The 23707-nt window shown below is 42.7% G+C and overlaps 1 protein-coding gene across 7 annotated transcripts in view; it reads left to right on the top strand.

The window, feature by feature from the left end:
* Positions 1–5446: 5446 nt before the first annotated feature.
* The window catches only part of LOC115205364 (janus kinase and microtubule-interacting protein 1-like), a 61354-nt gene continuing 43093 nt past the window's right edge, over positions 5447–23707 (top strand). For 2 of the 7 annotated variants that reach the window (XM_029771266.1, XM_029771268.1), the window contains exon 1: positions 5448–6034. The gene's annotated coding sequence lies outside the window, so the exon portion shown is untranslated. Of the gene's footprint in view, positions 6035–23707 lie in introns of all 7 variants that reach the window. The other 5 variants (XM_029771270.1, XM_029771271.1, XM_029771269.1 and 2 more) reach the window with 4 other exon arrangements.

Genomic DNA, 23707 nt, shown 5'->3' with positions numbered 1-23707 from the left:
AGTGGAGTGGTTGAAAAACGAGTTTTATTGACTCCACCCTAAGTGTATGTAAACTTCCGACTTCAACTGTACATATGAAGCATTACATCAATACTGGCAGGCTGCGACAGGGTGGGACTTGGATCAACATTTGGAAAGGAGGGGATATTTCAGAGCCTGTACTGTACTGTGAACATTGACTTGGGGGAGAGATAGGGGTCCAGGAGATGATGTGTGTATGGGGGGGAAGATAGATGGAGAGATAGGGGTCCAGGAGATGATGTGTGTGGGGGGAAGGGAGATGGAGAGATAGGGGTCCAGGAGATGATGTGTGTGGGGGGGAAGGGAGATGGAGAGATAGGGGTCCAGGAGATGATGTGTGTGTGGGGGGGGGGGGAAGGGTGATGGAGAGATAGGGGTCCAGGAGATGATGTGTGTGTGTGGGGGGGGGGGGGGGGGGAGATGGAGAGATAGGGGTCCAGGAGATGATGTGTGTATGGGGGGGAAGGGAGATGGAGAGATAGGGGTCCAGGAGATGATGTGTGTGTGGGGGGGGAAGGGAGATGGAGAGATAGGGGTCCAGGAGATGATGTGTGTGTGGGGGGGGGGGAAGGGTGATGGAGAGATAGGGTCCAGGAGATGATGTGTGTGTGTGGGGGGAAGGGAGATGGAGAGATAGGGGTCCAGGAGATGATGTGTGTATGGGGGGGAAGATAGATGGAGAGATAGGGGTCCAGGAGATGATGTGTGTATGGGGGGGAAGATAGATGGAGAGATAGGGGTCCAGGAGATGATGTGTGTGTGGGGGGGAAGGGAGATGGGAGAGATAGGGGTCCAGGAGATGATGTGTGTGGGGGGGGAAGGGAGATGGAGAGATAGGGGTCCAGGAGATGATGTGTGTGGGGGGGGAGGGAGATGGAGAGATAGGGGTCCAGGAGATGATGTGTGTGGGGGGGGGAGGGAGATGGAGAGATAGGGGTCCAGGAGATGATGTGTGTGTGGGGGGGGGGGGGGGGGAGATGGAGAGATAGGGGTCCAGGAGATGATGTGTGTGGGGGGGGGGGGAGGGAGATGGAGAGATAGGGGTCCAGGAGATGATGTGTGTGGGGGGGGGGGGGGGGGGGGGAGATGGAGAGCATAGGGGTCCAGGAGATGATGTGTGTGGGGGGAAGGAGATGGAGAGATAGGGGTCCAGGAGATGATGTGTGGGGGGGAAGGGAGATGGAGAGATAGGGGTCCAGGAGATGATGTGTGTGGGGGGGAAGGGAGATGGAGAGATAGGGGTCCAGGAGATGATGTGTGTGTGGGGGGGGGGAGAGAGATGGAGAGATAGGGGTCCAGGAGATGATGTGTGTGGGGGGAAGGGAGATGGAGAGATAGGGGTCCAGGAGATGATGTGTGTGGGGGGGGAAGGGAGATGGAGAGATAGGGGTCCAGGAGATGATGTGTGTGGGGGGGAAGGGAGATGGAGAGATAGGGGTCCAGGAGATGATGTGTGTGTGGGGGGGGGGGGGGGGAGATGGAGAGATAGGGGTCCAGGAGATGATGTGTGTGGGGGGAAGGGAGATGGAGAGATAGGGGTCCAGGAGATGATGTGTGTGGGGGGAAGGGAGATGGAGAGATAGGGTTCCAGGAGATTATGTGTGTGGGGGGGAAGGGAGATGGAGAGATAGGGTTCAGGAGATTATGTGTGTGGGGGGGAAGGGAGATGGAGAGTGGATGAGAGGTGGGAAGGTATCAGTAGCTTCACTTGATTATCTAAATCTCTATGTAACTCAATCCCTCTCAGGTCCCATCTGAGCACTTCGAACGGTCTCTAAAGAAGCTGGTTTATAATTAGTTTAAAGCGTTAATGCTCATTAATATGTTAAGCTGATAACGTCACACATTCATGAATATGTTGAAATCTTAAGCTGGTTATGTAAAGTGAATTAAGACAGAGGCTCGTTTCTACACTCAGCTCCTTTTAGCACAGCCATAGAAATAGAACCAACAGTGTGTAGATCACCAGCAGTGTTTTTACACTCAGCTCCTCTTAGCACAGCCATAGAAATAGAACCGACAGTCTCGATCAGCAGCGGGGTTTCTACACGCTCATCCCATTCCACAACACACAAAGATGAAAAGGGTTAGGGTTGAAATTATACAAAGGCACATCTTCATTACCAGTCAATCTCTCTCTGCCCACCCCGCATTCAAACATCACACTACATCTGATGCCCGACTGCACAGTTTGATGACGTATCACGCAACCATTTGCTGATGCACTTCAACGCCTTGAACTCGACCTGTGGAAGGGCGTGCTCCCCAGGCGTTGCTGATGCATGCCAGATCTTACAACGCCTGGATAGGTATTTTACGTATCGGCTAACCACATCATATGTTATAGCAATCTGTCAGTCGATTAGACAGTCGATGATGTGGCACACAACCATTGGTTGGATGCATGCAACGTCTGAGCAGGGGAACGCAACCTTAGATTGCTGTCCTCAGCATGAGGCCTAGTCTACCAACCCCACCCAACCTCCTTTGGCCCGGCAGCGATAGGCTACATATGCTGCCACTAAACCGTGCAGCAATGTGTGTGTGTGTGTGTGTGTGTGTGTGTGTGTGTGTGTGTGTGTGTGCCACTCAGACAGGCCACAGCAGTAGGCAGAGAGACCGGCAGCTGGGCGTGTGTAATTCATCCATCCAGATCCAGGGAATCTGTGTCAGTCACACCACTGTGGGACTTCAGGCAGACTCTCTCATTTACTCTCACTGTTAGGTATACAGGGCATCTGGAAAGTATTCAGACCCCTTGACTTTTTCCACATTTTGTTACGTCACAGCCTTATTCTCATCGATCTAAACACAACACCCCATAAAAAACTGTTTTTGATTTTTTTGCAAATGTATTAAAAATAAAATAGTGAAATATCACATTTATATAAGTATTCAGACCCTTAACTCAGTACTTTGTTGAAGCACCTTTGTCAGCGATTACAGCCTAGAGTCTTCTTGGATATGACTCTACAAGCTTGGCACAATTGTATTTGGGGAGTTTCTCCCATTCTTCTCTGCAGATCCTCTCAAGTGCTGTCAGACTTGGATGGTGAGTGTCGCTGCACAGCTATTTTCAGGTCTCTCCAGAGATGTTCGATTGCATTCATGTCTGGGCTCTGGCTGGGCCACTCAAGAACATTCAGAGACTTGTCCCGAAGTCACTCCTGCATTGTCTTGTCTGTGTGTTTAGGGTGACTGTCCTGTTGGAAGGTGAACCTTCGCCCCAGTCTGAGGTCCTGAGCGCTCTGGAGCAGGTTTTCATCAAGGATCTCTGTGTACTTTGCTCCGTTCATCTTTCCCTCGATCCTGACTAGTCTCCCAGTCCCTGCCGCTTACGAACATCCCCACAGCATGATGCTGCCACCACCATGCTTCACCGTAGGGATGGTGCAAGGTTTCCTCCAGACGTGACGCTTGGCATTCAGGCCAAAGAGTTCAATCTTGGTTTCATTAGACCAGAGAATCTTGTTTTTCATGGACTGAGAGTCCTTTAGATGCCTTTTGGCAAACTTCAAATGGGCTGTCATGTGCCTTTTACTGAGGAGTGGCTTCTGTCTGGCCACTCCACCATAAATGCCTGATTGGTGGAGTGCTGCAGAGATGGTTGTCCTTCTGGGAGGTTCTCCCATCTCCACAGAGGAACTCTGGAGCTCTGTCAGAGTGACCATCGGGTTCTTGGTCACCAACCACCAACTCAAATTGCTCAGTTTGGCCGGGCGGCCAGCTCTAGGAAGAGTATTGGTGGTTCCAAACTTCTTCCATTTAAGAATGAAGGAGGCCACTGGGGACCATCAATGCTGCTGAATTTTTTTGGTTGGTACCCTTCCCCAGATCTGTGCCTCGACACAATCCTGTCTCGGAGCTCTGCGGACAATTCTTCCAATCTCATGGCTTGGTTTTTGCTCTGATATGCACTGTCAACTGTGGGACCGTATATAAACAGGCGTGTGACTTTCCAAATCATGTCAAATCAATTGTATTTACCACAGGTGGATGCCAATCAAGTTGTTGAAATATCTCAAGGATGATCAATGGAAACAGGATGCACCTGAGCTCAATGTCGATTCTCATAGCAAAGGGTCTGAATACCTATGTAAATAAGGTACTTTTTAATAATTTTTTAATACATTTGCCAAAATATTTAAAAACTGTTTTTGCTTTGTCATTATGGGGTATTGTGTGTAGATTGATGAGGGGGGAAAATGATTTAATCAATTTTAGAATAAGGCTGTAACATAACAAAATGTGGAAAAGTAAATGGGTCTGAATACTTTCCGAATGCACTGTACATACTTATGCTGCTGGATGATGTTCACGTACGCAAACGCTCCTCCTATTCAAACATTCGCATAGTCAGTCCAAGTGTGCTGTGGGAGTTGGTTTTTACAGTGAGTATGCAGCTGCATTGATTGTCCTGAACTCCTGCTGGACAGGATGAGCAGGCAGTCACCAGATATAAGAGCAAAGGGAAGCAAATGGAACAGGCTAGGGCCCAAAGCTCACAAGGTTTTTTGTCACATTCAGTTTAATAGTGAGAGCTTTGCAATAGCGATGGCTGGTTGACGAATCACCGTCTCTGATGATCCGTTGAGAGCGCCAGCACAAAGGCTACTGAGATATTTTATAGCAAATATCCAACCCCCTAGTCTACATAACAAACCACAGATGTTTGGAACGAGTCACAAGGTGAGACTTTTAAATGAGAAAGGAGTATCCCGTCGCCAGATAGCATTCGCTATAAATTATGAGGCCCCTAAAACGAGGTTCCGATCTTGTTCCTGGTACTCATAAAACAAAAACACCAACACCAATGTCGCACAGACATTGTGGAGACAAGTCTCTGATTTGTGGTCAGACTCACTCAGGTGGAACAAATTTAAATGTGAGCCTTTTTCAATGCTGATTTTAATGTCATTGAGAAAACAGAGAAGTGTCAAATATTTTTTTCGTAAACATCCTTTCTGAATTTAAAAGTAATCCTCGAATTATTTCAAAAGTATTTGTAATCCGATTACAATATTTTAGCTGGTAACAATAACGGATTAGTTACCGTTTTTGTAATCCCTTACATGTAACGGATTACATAGCTCAACGTTGAACCCGGCTGACATTGAGTTATAACGGCTCTGATGATGCACGCTGCTCCCGTACAATGCACGCGCGCTCTTCCCGCCATGCGGTGTCATTCCTGAACATGCAGTCAGCTGTCGCGTGACTTTTGCCTTACCTACGACGTCCATGAATTTCCCACATCCACGTAGCGTTGGGTTTTCTCTCTCGTTTTATATGCCGCGTTCACGTATTAGTTGGAACTAGGAAACTCAGAAATGTCGGACTAGTAGCTATACAAGTACTGTGTTCAACGAATGAGCAAGGGGGCGGCAGGTAGCCTAGTGGTTAGAGCGCTCGAATCCCCGAGATGACAATGTAAAAATATGTCGTTCTGCCCCTGAACAAGGCTGTTAACCCACTGTCCAGGGGCCAAATATGCCTCTCCGACATAAGGAATCACGTTAGCTCTATTCACGGCATTTCTATCTGCAACGTTCGAAAACGTTTGTTATCTGAACGTGGCCTTGGGACGCTGGATGAAACGTTTTGAGAGAAAGCCGACGTCATGTGTAGGCGTGGCGTGTGCCATCGTGCCGGGTGTGCCTAGAGAAACCCACAGCAGAACAGTAAACCCAGTCTGGCCACCACGTTAACGTTTTAGTGGAATTTAGCCTACATTTTGCTCAACGTTACCCTATGCTACTAGTTTAAAAGGGATTAATTAATAGCAGGCTATTTGAGAGGATACATTTGTAATTTACCTGCCCGACGGAAAAGAGAACGCCCAGCTGCACAGCATCTCTCAAATCGAGGTGAGGTGTGCTCTCTCTCTCTCGGACGGATGCCGAGGCACCGCTGCCGTAGTGGATGAGAACCAGTCAACCAGACACGTTTGACATCTCTGTCGGAGCCCCAAACAGACAAGGCTACCTCCCACTTGATGATAGACAGCATTTAAGTAAGTGTATATGTTGGTCAGTTGGTCTGTTACCTGCGCAAACTCTGACCGGCAGGCAGACTGGATTCTACAGAGAGCGACGTCCTCTGATATCGGGGTAGTGCTGGCATCACCTCGCTGTATGGATACATCCGTTTACATTGTATCTTCTTTACAGAGTCCGTGTAAATCACTGTCTAGGCTGCGGATCTTGCAACACGGCCATAATAGTATAATATACTGATCTTCAACTTTTTAGAGACAGGCATATCGGTCAGGAATATGGATGCTGTGGTCTGCAGTCGGTGGCGGTTAATAGCTGGTGACATGTCCATCTCCAGATGTTGAAATAATATGTTGTGATTTATGGGTCTGGACTGTAGCCAACAACGGCTTGTTAACGTTGTGTATTACAATGGCTAGTAGCCTATATGACATTGGCGCATGGCATATGATAGCTAGGCAAAATAGACCTGATCATTAGTTAGGCTTTAACATGCTCGTTATGTTGCCCATGGATCACCAGCCACAGTCGGTTAGCTACGGGATGGAAATGACACGAGCACCGGTGGGGCGTGATCCTCAGACCGGGCAGCACGCTCGAGACTTTGGTTTATTACATGTGCGTATTTGCACGTCACGGGCTGTGCTCTTCATCATGGCACCCACCTATAGCCAATGGTGGAACATTGTGCTTGTATCAGAATGACAGCCTACTACTGACTGATGTGGACACCGGCCTGATGGTGGGTTGGCACAGAGCTCCACACAGCGGAGGGTGTGGTTGGACACACATCCCAGCCAACCAGTCAGACCCCCCCCCCCCCCCACGCAGTCGGGGTGATTTGACAGCTCATTAAAGAGTTGGCCGAAAGAAAAGCACGTCTCTGTCGGGTCCCTTAGAGTAGCCTGCACCCCTCCACCACGCTGTCGAACATGCTTAGTATCTGTCGAGTGAGACTAGTCTACACTACACTACTGTATATTGCATAAAGCAGCTGGACGTAACGGTGCGTCGGTAAAATCTCCGGCGAAGCCAAGCCAGAAAAAAAGCCATATTACAACATATGTGGTGTGATAATTGCGTTGTTTGCTCTATAACCTATTCATATGCCTTGCGACCGTGATATATGCCTAAAGGCTAAAGCCGAGTCAATATGAAGACAGTGGCAGAATAAATTCAACCACACCTTTGTTTCATCACGAAACGGGAGAGCAACCTGTGTGGTGAAGTCCACAACGAATATTACATGTATCAAACACTTACATGACCTGCAGCATGGTAAAGAAAGTTCATGTTTCCGACATTTTCAGACCACTAAATAACTATTGATTTAGAACCATGGAGAATTACTGCAAGTCAGGAAGAAAACAGGAGCTGCCTCCACTATTCCAGCCTCACCTCTGCTTAGTCTAATACAGTGACAACTAAAAGATACCAAAAACTATTTAGTCCAATCAACGTAAACTAAATATGATGTGGCTGTACATGGTTCTGATTTGTGTGTTTGTATGTGTTCATGCAAGAGGAAAATACATATCGACTCACTCTACTTCAAATCAAATGTTATTGGTCACATACACATGGTTAGCAGGTGTTAATGCGTGTAGCGAAATGCTTGTGCTTCTAGTTCCGACCGTTGCAGTAATATCTAACAAGTAATCTAACAATTTCACGACAACTAACCTTATACACACAAGTGTACTTGTAGGGAAATGTCAATGCCCTCCTCCTCTCGTTCATGGTTATGAAACGTCTATGACTGTCATACAGTGCACACTTTTATTTTTGTTGACCTACTGTAGGCTGCTAAAATGCTTGCTCGCTAGCCTAACTTCCTTTGCATGAGCAAAGTTAGCTAGTTTACATTAGCCTTCTGTATCTAGCTACATATTGAACGTGTGTCCTCTGAGCCCAGGGCCACAATGTATTTTATGGTTGGATCAGAATCGCCATTATAATCATTGGCCAGGACAGATAATTAAGTAAAAACATAAATCCAAATCCCTATCTCCATCCATGGCTAATTTAGGAAAGGGACCATTTTAGCTAGCTAGCCACCGGAGTACAACAACACAACGAGATGCAACAGTTCAAGTTGTTTCTATCGATGACATATTTCTCTGTGATAGGAGTGAAGCCAAATCCAAACGGGTAAAATAAAATCTAACTGGTTTCTCTTGATACTTTTTTTCACAGTTGAGCTCGCTCAGTTTAGCTCAATGCCGATTGGCTATTATTTTATAGGCCAAATGCTCGCTGGCTTCCGGTTGGATTCAATGCTACGAGCAGCAACAATGTCATACTCTTTATAACCAGATAGCATCAGATAGATGGCCTACACATACTTAGACAGAGGGGTGCTGTTTTGCTCGCTCGCATGCTTTCTCCGGTTAGATACATTCAGCCTCCTGCAAATTGAAGGAAAATGATGAAAACACAGAGAGACGAAAGATACATTATTTAATGTTTTATTTTTTCTTGGAAGCCTGGCTTCCCTTGGCATCCATGAGTTCACGCCACGGATGATTTCTCCAAGTGGACACACTACATATGTGGCGTGCTTACATCATTATTGATGGCGGATCACAGGTGCTTCGGGTGTGTGTGTGCACATAGGGATTAACCCAAATTTACCATCAGGTTGACTTTTTCCTAATTGGATTGTAGTACGGAAACATCGACCTAGAATGGGGGAACATCTTTAGGGCAACATCTGCCTGCCCTAGAGTGTTTGTTCTTTCCTCCTGCCCTAACTCACCCCTTCTCCTCTAACCCTCAAGCTCCTGACTATAGTCCCCCTTCCCTGTTATCCCTGCCCTTCTAATACATTTAGTATTGTCCTGCTCCGCCTTCCCTCCCCCTTTCACATGGAGAAGTACTCTCTCCTTGTTTTCAATGCTGGGTCTGTATCCCTGTTCCTCACCTCACCTCTGACCTCCTAGCCCTCTCTCCTTAGCCTTGAGAAGGGTTAGAGGTAAGAGAGACCCTCCTAGGAGTAGTCTTCTAAAAGCAATGATGGGTTTCACACCCACAGACAGTCAGGCAGCAGTATGGAGTGGACATTTAGCCCAGTGCATTCAGACTGTGAGAGGGAGGGGGGGATGAGAAGGGGGAGAAAGAGAGCGAGAGAGAGAATGAGAGAGAGAGAGAGAGAGAGAGAGAGAGCGAGAGAGAGAGAGAGAGAGGAGGCTTAATGAGATTACTGGATGCCCTATCATCTGTGTGTGAGGGGATGAGGAGGGGCGGCTACTGCTGACACACACACAGCCAGACTCAGACAGACAGACAGACAGACAGACAGACAGACAGACAGACAGACAGACAGACAGACAGACAGACAGACAGACAGACACACACACACACACACACAGACACACACAGACACACAGACAGAGACAGTCACATGATGGTCCTACCAATGAGCACCCAACCGCTGCCTATTAACAGCCACACCTCTGCAGTACGATCGCACCCTCTCCTATTTAAGTCCCATCCATTGGTGCATCACATTCAGCATAGTAGTCCTTTAAATAGACTGCATGATTAGTGTTGAGCCCTGCGCCCCCTCCCTTCACCAAACACTGCAGCGCCCATCATGGCTTGGACTGTTGTGAATACAGAGTTGTTTGTATACATGGTTGCTGTGTATGAATGACTAGACAGTAGCTATGTGTTTGTATTGGTCCAGTCATTGTGTGTGAATTGGGCTGTTAGTGTGGTTGTATGTGTACGGGATCATTTTATGAGAGTATTGTGGGGTTTTGACAGTATTATGGATGTTTGTTGTTTTGAGTGAGTAGCATTGCAATTATAGTGTAGTTGTGTTTCGGTGTGGTGTATGTGAATTGGGTTGCTGTTATGTTTTCTTGCCACGTTACCCTGCTCTGCCTGCTGCCCCATAGGTCTATAGTTACCCAACCTCCCAGCCACTTAACCATAGCCAGTGGTGTAAAGTACTTAAGTAGTACTTGAAAGTATTTATACTTAAGTATTTTTTCAGGGTACCTGTACTTTACTATTTATATTTTTGACTACTTTTACTTCACTACATTCTGAAAGAAAATCATGTACTTTTTACTCCATACATTTTCCCTGACACCCAAAAGTATTAGTTACAATTTGAATGCTTAGCAGGACAGTACAAAGTAGTGTTGGAGTGTTCCCCTGGCTGTCAAAAGAAGTTATAAATGAAAACTGTGCGGTCTGGTTTGCTAAATATAAGGAATTTGAAGTATAGCATTTACTTTTACTTTGTACTTTTACTCAAGTATGACAATTGAGTTATTTTTCTACCACTGTACTTAAGTACATTTGACTCAAGTAGTATTTTACTAGCTTACTTTCACTTTTACTTGAGTCATTTTATATTAAGGTATCTTTACTTTTACTCAAGTATGACAATTGAGTCCTTTTCCACCACTGAACCGTAGGCCTATCGTTACCCAACCTCCCAGCCACTGAACCGTAGGCCTATCGTTACCCAACCTCCCAGCCACTGAACCGTAGACCTATCGTTACCCAACCTCCCAGCCACTGAACCGTAGGCCTATCGTTACCCAACCTCCCAGCCACTGAACCGTAGACCTATCGTTACCCAACCTCCCAGCCACTGAACCGTAGGCCTATCGTTACCCAACCTCCCAGCCACTGAACCGTAGGCCTATCGTTACCCAACCTCCCAGCCACTGAATGGGACCTTTGGAGTGCTACTGTCAGTTGTTCAATAAGTCAGTCATCAGTCATTCAGTCAGTCATCAGTCAGTCAGTCAGTCAGTCAGCCAGAACCTGGCCCGGGGCCTGGAGTCTGGCCGGACCTGTTTTGTAAATCCACAGCTCGTTCTCTCTCTCTCTCTGCTGCAGCTTTTGTCACAGCACAACCTGCTGAGACCACAGACTAGTGTATGTGTAAGAATCCTGTTGGGAAGTAATGTACAGTATGTGTTGAGTGTGCATCCATCCATCCCTCCCTCCCTCCCTCGCTCCCTCCCTCCCTCCCTCCCTCCCTCCCTCCCTCCCTCCCTCCCTCCCAGTCCAGACAGTGTGGAGTGTAGTATTTGTGTATAAGGGTATGTGTGTCTGTTATGTGTACTTATTGGGTTTTCTCTCTCTCTGTCTCACTTCAGTCACTTTGGCTAAGTTAATGTTTAACCCATCTCTGTCTGTGCATGTCTGTGGGCTCTGTTCTGCAGACTGGCCATCTGTGTTTGGTCATGAGCTGTCAGCTCCAGGCCAGTCTAAAGGCATCTGCCTTCACTGCTGCCCTGCTATTGCACTGAACTTATCAGATTATAGCTGTTACTGTCATTTCTGTAGTGTGGAAATACCACCTTTACTACAATGTAGTACAGAGTACACTATGTCAATTATGGTACCACAATAAAGGCCCACTCAGTACAATGTAGTGTGAACCACAGTATAGGCCTCAGGGGTGGAAGGCTCCGGAAGGAAGGTGTGTTGTAAATAATACCACCTTGTCTGGCGTAGGTTCAGGTTGGTCGTTTGGCTCAGCCGGTTCTGCTCGGGTTCTGGGTTCTCCTGTGTGGTGAGTATCAGTACTGAGGCATAGCTTCAGTTGTTGGTGAGACTGAGAAGCAGTGTCTGGGACTCACATCTGAACTTCTGATGGTAGTGTTTTGGGTATTTGTTCTGTCAGTTCCTAGTGTTTTGGGAATGTCTTCTGTCAGTTCCTAGTGTTTTGGGTATTTGTTCTGTCAGTTCCTAGTGTTTTGGGTATGTGTTCTGTCAGTTCCTAGTGTTTTGGGTGTTTGTTCTGTCAGTTCCTAGTGTTTTAGGAATGTGTTCTGTCAGTTCCTAGTGTTTTGGGTATTTGTTCTGTCAGTTCCTAGTGTTTTGGGAATGTGTTCTGTCAGTTCCTAGTGTTTTGGGAATGTGTTCTGTCAGTTCCTAGTGTTTTGGGAATGTGTTCTGTCAGTTCCTAGTGTTTTGGGTATTTGTTCTGTCAGTTCCTAGTGTTTTGGGAATGTGTTCTGTCAGTTCCTAGTGTTTTGGGAATGTGTTCTGTCAGTTCCTAGTGTTTTGGGAATGTGTTCTGTCAGTTCCTAGTGTTTTGGGAATGTGTTCTGTCAGTTCCTAGTGTTTTGGGAATGTGTTCTGTCAGTTCCTAGTGTTTTGGGAATGTGTTCTGTCAGTTCCTAGTGTTTTGGGCATTGCTTCTGCGTGATGCTTGGCTGTTTGGAGCATTTGGGCGAGTTCAAAAGGGAAGCCTCTCTCCTCTCACCTCTCTCAATTCAATGGGCTTTATTGGCAAGGGAAACATATTTTTACATTGCCAAAGCAAAAATTAACAGGTATTCTGTCGCTGTGTACTCTCTGTTTAGGGCCAAATAGTGCTCTCTCGCTCGGTGTTGTGAAAGTCCTCAGAAGTATTTCCTCATTAAGTCACCTTCTCCTATTCTGTTGTGTAATTAAGCCCTTTGTTGTGTTTGATAAGCAGATTGTCTCATTTAACTAGCTAGGCCTCAGAGGAGCTGTTCCGTCTTTCGCACTGGCTCCCTTTCATACGACAGACTGATTAAACATGGAACCATGATCACATGATTGCTAAATAGAGTGTGTATACACTACAGTGGGTGTATGAATTAGTTGTGTAGACCAGTGAGAGTTATGGCCTTGTTAAATGCAGAGGATTTGATGGTAATGGTACTATATTACAGGTAGTCTCTCTCATGGATTAGGTTTTTAGAGACCTATTCAAATCGAGGTCAAATAACTCCATATGGTTGGATGAGGTCTGTCTATGTGTCACGTTGTATAATGATCGGAGACAGGCACAGGAATACCAAAATTCTTTTTTTGATTATTTCTCTACCCAAAATAGCGTACGTCATGAGCATGACGGGGACGAAGCCCAAAACAAACACAAACATATAAACTAGAGGTCGACCAATTATGATTTTTCAATGCCGATACCGATTATTGGAGGACCAAAAAAAGCCGGTACCAATTAATCGGCCGATTTTTATATATACTGCTCAAAAAAATAAAGGGAACACTTAAACAACACATCCTAAATCTGAATGAAAGAAATAATCTTATTAAATACTTTTTTCTTTACATATTTGAATGTGCTGACAACAAAATCACACAAAAATAATCAATGGAAATCCAATTTATCAACCCATGGAGGTCTGGATTTGGAGTCACACTCAAAATTAAAGTGGAAAACCACACTACAGGCTGATCCAACTTTGATGTAATGTCCTTAAAACAAGTCAAAATGAGGCTCAGTAGTGTGTGTGGCCTCCACGTGCCTGTATGACCTCCCTACAACGCCTGGGCATGCTCCTGATGAGGTGGCGGATGGTCTCCTGAGGGATCTCCTCCCAGACCTGGACTAAAGCATCCGCCAACTCCTGGACAGTCTGTGGTGCAACGTGGCGTTGGTGGATGGAGCGAGACATGATGTCCCAGATGTGCTCAATTGGATTCAGGTCTGGGGAACGGGCGGGCCAGTCCATAGCATCAATGCCTTCCTCTTGCAGGAACTGCTGACACACTCCAGCCACATGAGGTCTAGCATTGTCTTGCATTAGGAGGAACCCAGGGCCAACCGCACCAGCATATGGTCTCACAAGGGGTCTGAGGATCTCATCTCGGTACCTAATGGCAGTCAGGCAACCTCTGGCAAGCACATGGAGGGCTGTGCGTCCCCCCAAAGAAATGCCACCCCACACCATGACTGACCCACCGCCAAACCGGTCATGCTGGAGGATGTTGCAGGCAGCAGAACGTTCTCCACATCTTCTCCAGACTCTGTCACGTCTGTCACGTGCTCAGTGTGAACCTGCTTTCATCTGTGAAGAGCACAGGGCGCCAGTGGTGAATTTGCCAATCTTGGTGTTCTCTGGCAAATGCCAAACGTCCTGCACGGTGTTGGGCTGTAAGCACAACCCCCACCTGTGGACGTCGGGCCCTCATACCACCCTCATGGAGTCTGTTTCTGACCGTTTGAGCAGACACATGCACATTTGTGGTCTGCTGGAGGTCATTTTGCAGGGCTCTGGCAGTGCTCCTCCTGCTCCTCCTTGCACAAAGGCGGAGGTAGCGGTCCTGCTGCTGGGTTGTTGCCCTCCTACGGCCTCCTCCACGTCTCCTGATGTACTGGCCTGTCTCCTGGTAGCGCCTCCATGCTCTGGACACTACGCTGACAGACACAGCAAACCTTCTTGCCACAGCTCGCATTGATGTGCCATCCTGGATGAGCTGCACTACCTGAGCCGCTTGTGTGGGTTGTAGACTCCGTCTCATGCTACCACTAGAGTGAAAGCACCGCCAGCATTCAAAAGTGACCCAAACATCAGCCAGGAAGCATAGGAACTGAGAAGTGGTCTGTGGTCTCCACCTGCAGAACCACTCCTTTATTGGGGGTGTCTTGCTTATTGCCTATAATTTCCACCTGTTGTCTATTCCATTTGCACAACAGCATGTGAAATTTATTGTCAATCAGTGTTGCTTCCTAAGTGGACAGTTTGATTTCACAGAAGTGTGATTGACTTGGAGTTACATTGTGTTGTTTAAGTGTTCCCTTAATTTTTTTGAGCAGTATACCTTTGACTATTGGATGTTCTAATAGGCACTATAGTATTGCCAGCCTAATCTCGGGAGTTGATAGGCTTGAAGTCATAAACAGCGCAATGCTTGAAGCATTGCGAAGAGCTGCTGGCAAACACAGTAAAGTGCTGTTTGAATGAATGCTTACAAGCCTGCTGCTGCCTACCACCGCTCAGTCAGACTGCTCTATCAAATCATAGACTTAATTATAATATAATAACACAGAAATAAGAGCCTTAGGTCATTAATATGGTCAAATCCGGAAACTATCATTTCAAAAACAAAACATTTATTCTTTCAGTGAAATACGGAACCGTTCCGTATTTTATCTAACGGGTGGCATCCCTAAGTCTAAATATTCCTGTTACATTGCACAACCTTCAATGTTATGTCATAATTACGTAAAATTCTGGCAAATTAGTTCGCAACGAGCCAGGCTGCCCAAAATGTTGCATATACCCTGACTCTGCGTGCAATGAACGCAAGAGAAGTGACACAATTTCCCTAGTTTAATATTGCCTGCTAACATGAATTTATTTTAAGTAAATATGCAGGTTTAAAAATATATTACTTGTGTATTGATTTTAAGAAAGGCATTGATGTTTATGTTTAGGTACACATTGGTGCAACGATAGTGCTTTTTTCGCGAATGCGCTTGTTAAATCACCCGTTTGGCGAAGTAGGCTGTGTGTCACAGGGGTCGTTGAAAGGAGACCAAGGCGCAGTGTGTGTAGTGCTCATTCTTTTCCTTTAATGAATACACTTTCAACAACAAAACAACAAACGACCGAGAACAGTCTCGTCAGGTACACTAGACTAAACGGAAACAACCACCTGTCTTGTTCGTCGTTAGGATGGGACCAAGGCGCAGCGGGAATGTGTATACTCATCTTCTTTATTTACGAAGAAAACCAAAACAAACACTTAAACAAAAATAACGATGAAAAACAGTCCTGTAAGGCACACAGCTTACATACGGAACAACTACCCACAAAATCCCATGGACAAAACACCCCAATTAAATAGGACCTTCAATTAGAGGCAACGAGAAACAGCTGCCTCCAATTGAAGGTCAAACCAATAAACTAAGCATAGAAATAGACTAACTAGACACAGACATAGAAATAGACTAACATAGAACATTGCCCAACAAACCCCGAAACACACTAAACAAACACCCCCTGCCACGCCCTGACCAAACTACAATAACAAACAACCCCTTTTACTGGTCAGAATGTGACACCACCTACAAAACCCCATGAAAAACAGGCTGCCTATGTATGGCTTCCAATCAGAGACAACGATAGACAGCTGCCTCTGATTGGAAACCATACCTGGCCACAACATAGAAAATGACAACATAGAATGAAACTCTAGACAACCCAAATAGAAAACAGAAAACCCAAAACACACAGACAAAACACCCCCCTGTCACGCCCTGACCAATCTACTAGGGGAAAATGACCTTATACCAGGGTCAGGACGTGACACTGTGATTCAATGATAAATTAACAGGCACCGCATCGATTATATGCAACGCAGGACAAGCTAGATAAACTAGTAATATCATCAACCATGTGTAGTTAACTAGTGATTATGTTAAGATTGATTGTTTTTTTAAAGATACATTCAATGCTAGCTAGCACCTTAACTTGGCTCCTTGCTGCACTCACATAACAGGTAGTCAGCCTGCCACGCAGTCTCCTCATGGAGTGCAATGTAATCGGCCATGATCGGTGTCCAAAAATGGCGATTACCGATTGTTATAAAAACTTGAAATCTGCCATTCCGATTAATCGGTCGACCTCTAATATAAACTCAGCAAAAAAATAAACGTCTCTTTTTCAGGACCCTGTCTTACAAAGATAATTCGTAAAAACCCAAATAACTTCACAGATCTTCATTGTAAAGGGTTTAAACACTGTTTCCCATGCGTGTTCAATGAACCATAAACAATTAATGAACATGCACCCGTGGAACGGTCGTTAAGACACTAACAGCTTACAGACGGTAGACAATTAAGGTCCCAGTTATGAAAACTTACGACACTAAAGAGGCCTTTCAACTGACTCTGAAAAACACCAAAAGAAAGATGCCCAGGGTCCCTGCTCATCTGCGTGAATGTGCCTTAGGCAATAAATTGCAATGTCCATACTGTGAGACGTCTAAGACAGCGGTAAAGGGAGACAGGATGGACAGCTGATCATCCTCGCAGTTGCAGACCACGTGTAACAACACCTGCACAGGATTGGTATATCCGAACATCACACCTGCGGGACAGGTACAGGATGGCAACAACAACTGCCCGAGTTACACCAGGAACACACAATCCCTCCATCTGTGCTCAGACAGTCCGCAATAGGCTGAGAGAGGCTGAACTGAGGCCTGTTGTAAGGCAGGTCCTCACCAGACATCACCGGCAACAACGTCACCTATGGGCACAAACCCACCATCGCTGGACCAGACAGGACTGGCAAAAAGTACTCTTCACTGACGAGTTGCAGTTTTGTCTCACCAGGGGTGATGGTCAGATTCGCGTTTATCGTTGAAGGAATGAGCGTTACACCGAGGCCTGTACTCTAGAGTGGGATCGATTTGGAGGTGGAGGGTCCGTCATGGTCTGGGGCGGTGTGGCACGGCATCATTGGACTGAGCTTGCTGTCATTGCAGGCAATCTCAACTCTGTGCATTACAGGGAAGACATCCACCTTCATGTGGTACCCTTCCTGCAGGCTCATCCTGACATGACCCTCCAGCATGACAAGGGGAGTCTTCTGTGCATGATTTCCTGCAAGACAGGAATGTCAGTGTTCTGCCATGGCCAGCGAAGAGCCCAGATCTCAATCCCATTGAGCACGTCTGGAACCTGTTGGATCGGAGGGTGAGGGCTAGGGCCATTCCCCCCAGAAATGTCTGGGAACTTGCAGGTGCCTTGGTGGAAGAGTGGGGTAACATCTCACAGCAAGAACTGGGAAATCTGCTGCAGTCCATGTGGAGGAGCTGCACTATAGTACTTAATGCAGCTGGTGGCCACACCAGATACTGACTGTTACTTTTGATTTTGACCCCCTCTTTGTTCAGGGACACATTATTCCATTTCTGTTAGTCACATATCTGTGGAACCTGTTCAGTTTATGTCTCAGTTGTTGAATCTTATTATGTTCGTACAAATATTTATTTGTTAAGTTTGCTGAAAAAAAACGCAGTTGACAGTGAGAGGACGTTTCTTTTTTTGCTCAGTTTATATAACACAGGGCTGTAACCCAAACAAAGAGCAAGGTGTAAACCTCTAATAAATACACTGGATGAGACCCGTAATAATAATTGCACAGTAACACAGTAACAACAGAGCACAGGAACTTACAAGACCAACGGACATGGAACAATAATCAACAAGGACAATGGGGAACAGAGGGCACAAATGTAACATACTAATCAGGGGGAATGGGAACCAGGTGTGCGTAATGAGACAAGACAGTCCAGGGTTGGTGGTAATGAATCCAGTTCAGTGATGCCTAGAAGGCCGGTGACGTAGACCTCCGGAGCTGGTGAACGGAATGAGCAGCAGTACCGGGGGAATCCGTGACACTATGTAAACGTCAACCCTCATGGTTTGAGAGAGATCTGCTAACATGAGTGGTATTTAGTGTTAGTTTGTCCTTTACCCTCATAAAACAACACAGCTTCCAATATTACATTCCTGCTTTTCACCGGACCTTAAACACACACACACACACACACACACACACACATACACACACACACACACACACACACACACACACACATATAGTCAGTGGGGATGGGGACGGGAACATCTGTTCCAGGGATGTGAGGTGGATGTCTTTGATGTTTTACTACGCTTACCAAGGAGGGGAACCCCTCCCCCATATGTTACTGGGTTTCATTTCCGTCTAAACTTGGGCTGGATTCCATTATGAAATTTGTTTGCCTTTTTCCTTTGATGACTTAGTATAGTAGACGACTAGGACAACCTACTGAAGCCTTCCTACTGTTGTCTGTTGTCATGTGTTTTTTAAAGAACATGTAGGGTCACTTCCAGAGGGAGGGGTTTAGACGAGGGGATGAGTAAAGCCGTCAACATAGAGACACAGTCACTACTTGAGCCTTGCCATTCACATTCCAAAACATAGATTAGGAAATGTGCATGGAATTCATATCGACAAATCCACCCTGCAATTGCCCGCTAATTAAAGTACACCCATAAACACACATTGAGCTACCGGCTGAGGCATGCTTCTCTTCCTGTTGGTATTGATTGTGCAAACAAATGATTCAACAAACATGGGATACCCCTTCCCCTGAAATATGAGCTTAGCACCTGGACTCATTCTGGTGAGGAATGAATGAATGAATTTGTGTTAGTGTAATTCGATGTTAGTGTGAATAGATGTTAGTGTGAATAGATGTTAGTGTGAATAGATGTTAGTGTGAATAGATGTTAGTGAATAGATGTTAGTGTGAATAGATGTTAGTGTTAATAGATGATAGTGTGGATAGATGTTAGTGTGGATAGATGTTAGTGTGGATAGATGTTAGTGTGGATAGATGTTAGTGTTAATAGATGATAGTGTTAATAGATGTTAGTGTTAAAAGATGTTAGTGATAATAGATGTTAGTGTTAATAGATGTTAGTGTGGATAGATGTTAGTGTGGACAGATGTTAGTGTTAATAGATGATAGTGTTAATAGATGTTAGTGTTAAAAGATGTTAGTGTTAATAGATGTTAGTGTTAATAGATGTTAGTGTTAATAGTGTTAATAGATGTTAGTGTTAATAGATGTTAGTGTTAATAGATGATAGTGTTAATAGATGATAGTGTTATTAGATGTTAGTGTTAATAGATGTTAGTGTTAATAGTGTTAATAGATGTTAGTGTTAATAGTGTTAATAGATGTTAGTGTTAATAGAGGATAGTGTTAATAGATGTTAGTGTTAATAGATGATAGTGTTAATAGATGTTAGTAGATGATAGTGTTAATAGATGTTAGTAGATGATAGTGTTAATAGATGATAGTGTTAATAGATGATAGTGTTAATAGATGATAGTGTTAATAGATGTTAGTGTTAATAGATGTTAGTGTTAATAGTGTTAATAGATGTTAGTGTTAATAGTGTTAATAGATGTTAGTGTTAATAGTGTTAATAGATGATAGTGTTAATAGATGATAGTGTTAATAGATGTTAGTGTTAATAGTGTTAATAGATGTTAGTGTTAATAGTGTTAATAGATGATAGTGTTAATAGATGATAGTGTTAATAGATGTTAGTGTTAATAGTGTTAATAGATGTTAGTGTTAATAGTGTTAATAGATGTTAGTGTTAATAGTGTTAATAGATGATAGTGTTATTAATAGATGTTAGTGTTAATAGATGTTAGTGTTCATAGATGTTAGTGTTAATAGTGTTAATATATGTTAGTTTTAATAGTGTTAATAGATGTTAGTGTTAATAGTGTTATTAGATGATAGTGTTAATAGATGTTAGTGTTAATAGTGTTAATAGATGTTAGTGTTAATAGATGTTAATAGATGATAGTGTTAATAGATGTTAGTGTTAATAGTGTTAATAGATGTTAGTGTTAATAGTGTTAATAGATGTTAGTGTTAATAGATGTTAATAGATGTTAGTGTTAATAGATGTTAGTGTTAATAGTGTTAATAGATGTTAGTGTTAATAGAGGATAGTGTTAATAGATGTTAGTGTTAATAGATGTTAGTGTTAATAGATGATAGTGTTAATAGATGTTAGTAGTTGATAGTGTTAATAGATGTTAGTAGATGATAGTGTTAATAGATGTTAGTGTTAATAGATGATAGTGTTAATAGATGATAGTGTTAATAGATGTTAGTGTTAATAGATGTTAGTGTTAATAGTGTTAATAGATGTTAGTGTTAATAGTGTTGATAGATGATAGTGTTAATAGATGATAGTGTTAATAGATGTTAGTGTTAATAGTGTTAATAGATGTTAGTGTTAATAGTGTTAATAGATGATAGTGTTAATAGATGATAGTGTTAATAGATGTTAGTGTTAGTAGTGTTAATAGATGTTAGTGTTAATGGTGTTAATAGATGTTAGTGTTAATATTGTTAATAGATGATAGTGTTAATAGATGTTAGTGTTAATAGATGATAGTGTTAATAGATGTTAGTGTTAATAGTGTTAATAGATGTTAGTTTTAATAGTGTTAATAGATGTTAGTGTTAATAGTGTTATTAGATGTTAGTGTTAATAGATGTTAGTGTTAATAGTGTTAATAGATGTTAGTTTTAATAGTGTTAATAGATGTTAGTTTTAATAGATGTTAGTGTTAATAGTGTTAATAGGTGATAGTGTTAATAGATGTTAGTGTTAATAGATGTTAGTGTTAATAGATGTTAGTGTTAATAGTGTTAATAGATGTTAGTGTTAATAGTGTTAATAGATGATAGTGTTAATAGATGATAGTGTTAATAGATGTTAGTGTTAGTAGTGTTAATAGATGTTAGTGTTAATAGTGTTAATAGATGTTAGTGTTAATAGATGTTAGTTTTAATAGATGTTAGTGTTAATAGATGTTAGTTAATAGTGTTAATAGATGATAGTGTTAATAGATGATAGTGTTATTAGATGTTAGTGTTAATAGATGTTAATAGATGATAGTGTTAATAGATGATAGTGTTAATAGTGTTAATAGATGTTAGTGTTAATAGTGTTAATAGATGATAGTGTTAATAGATGTTAGTGTTAATAGTGTTAATAGATGATAGTGTTAATAGATGTTAGTGTTAATAGTGTTAATAGATGATAGTGTTAATAGATCTTAGTGTTAGTGTTAATAGATGTTAGTGTTAATAGTGTTAATAGATGTTAGTGTTAATAGTGTTAATAGATGTTAGTGTTAATAGATGTTAGTGTTAATAGATGTTATTGTGAATGCAAGTGTTTTGTTCTTTGTGTGTATGACTGTCTCTGTGCATGTTTCTCTCTCTCTCTCAATTCATTTCAATTAAATTCAAGATGCTTTATTGGCATGGGATGTTAGTAGATGATAGTGTTAATAGATGATAGTGTTAATAGATGATAGTGTTAATAGATGATAGTGTTAATAGATGTTAGTGTTAATAGATGTTAGTGTTAATAGTGTTAATAGATGTTAGTGTTAATAGTGTTGATAGATGATAGTGTTAATAGATGATAGTGTTAATAGATGTTAGTGTTAATAGTGTTAATAGATGTTAGTGTTAATAGTGTTAATAGATGATAGTGTTAATAGATGATAGTGTTAATAGATGTTAGTGTTAGTAGTGTTAATAGATGTTAGTGTTAATAGTGTTAATAGATGTTAGTGTTAATATTGTTAATAGATGATAGTGTTAATAGATGTTAGTGTTAATAGATGATAGTGTTAATAGATGTTAGTGTTAATAGTGTTAATAGATGTTAGTTTTAATAGTGTTATTAGATGTTAGTGTTAATAGATGTTAGTGTTAATAGTGTTAATAGATGTTAGTTTTAATAGTGTTAATAGATGTTAGTTTTAATAGATGTTAGTGTTAATAGATGTTAGTGTTAATAGTGTTAATAGGTGATAGTGTTAATAGATGTTAGTGTTAATAGATGTTAGTGTTAATAGTGTTAATAGATGTTAGTGTTAATAGTGTTAATAGATGATAGTGTTAATAGATGATAGTGTTAATAGATGTTAGTGTTAGTAGTGTTAATAGATGTTAGTGTTAATAGTGTTAATAGATGTTAGTGTTAATAGATGTTAGTTTTAATAGATGTTAGTGTTAATAGATGTTAGTTAATAGTGTTAATAGATGATAGTGTTAATAGATGATAGTGTTATTAGATGTTAGTGTTAATAGATGTTAATAGATGATAGTGTTAATAGATGATAGTGTTAATAGTGTTAATAGATGTTAGTGTTAATAGTGTTAATAGATGATAGTGTTAATAGATGTTAGTGTTAATAGTGTTAATAGATGATAGTGTTAATAGATGTTAGTGTTAATAGTGTTAATAGATGATAGTGTTAATAGATCTTAGTGTTAGTGTTAATAGATGTTAGTGTTAATAGTGTTAATAGATGTTAGTGTTAATAGTGTTAATAGATGTTAGTGTTAATAGATGTTAGTGTTAATAGATGTTATTGTGAATGCAAGTGTTTTGTTCTTTGTGTGTATGACTGTCTCTGTGCATGTTTCTCTCTCTCTCTCAATTCATTTCAATTAAATTCAAGATGCTTTATTGGCATGGGAAACATATGTTAACATTCCCAAAGCAAGTGAAGTAGATAATATACCAAAGTGAAATAAACAGTAAATATTACACTCATAGAAGTTCCAAAAGAATAAAGACATTACCAATGTCATTTTACGTCTATATACAGTGTTGTAACAATGTGCAAATAGTTAAAGTAAGGAAAATAAATAAACATAAATATGGGTTGTATTTACAATGGTGTTTGTTCTTCACTGGTTGCCCTTTTCTTGTGGCAACAGGTCACACATTTTGCTGCTGTGATGGCACACTGTGGTATTTCACCCAGTAGATATGGGAGTTTATCAAAATCGGTTTGTTTTCGAATTCTTTGTGGATCTGTGTAATCTGAGGGAAATATGTTTCTCTAATATGGTCATACATTTGGCAGGAGGTTAGGAAGTGCAGCTCAGTTTCCACCTCATTTTGTGGGCAGTGTGCACATAGCCTGTCTTCTCTTGAGAGCCAGGTCTGCCTCTCTCTCTGTCCCTCTCTCTCTCTCTCTGTGTCTCTGTCCCTCTCTGTCTCTCTGTCCCCCTCTTTCTCTCTGTCCCTCTCTCTCTCTCTGTTCCTCTCTCTCTCTGTTCCTCTCTCTCTCTGTTCCTCTCTCTCTGTCCCTCTCTCTCTCATCCCTCTCTCTCTCTCTGTCCCTCTGTCTCTGTCCCTCTCTCTCTCTCTCTCTCTCTCTCTCTCTTCCCCTCTTTCTCTCTCTGCTCCCCCTCTTTCTCTCTCTGTTCCTCTCTCTCTCTGTTTCTCTCTCTCATCCCTTTCTCTCTCTCGTCTCTGGTCCCCTCTCTCTCTCATCTCCTCTTCTCTCTGTCCCCTCTTTCTCTCTGTCCCTCTCTCTCTC

Source organism: Salmo trutta, chromosome 13 (genome assembly GCF_901001165.1).
Source record: "Salmo trutta chromosome 13, fSalTru1.1, whole genome shotgun sequence".
NCBI lineage: Eukaryota > Metazoa > Chordata > Actinopteri > Salmoniformes > Salmonidae > Salmo > Salmo trutta.
The sequence above is the reverse complement of the archived record's forward strand: the minus strand, read 5'-3'. Positions and strand labels throughout refer to the sequence as shown.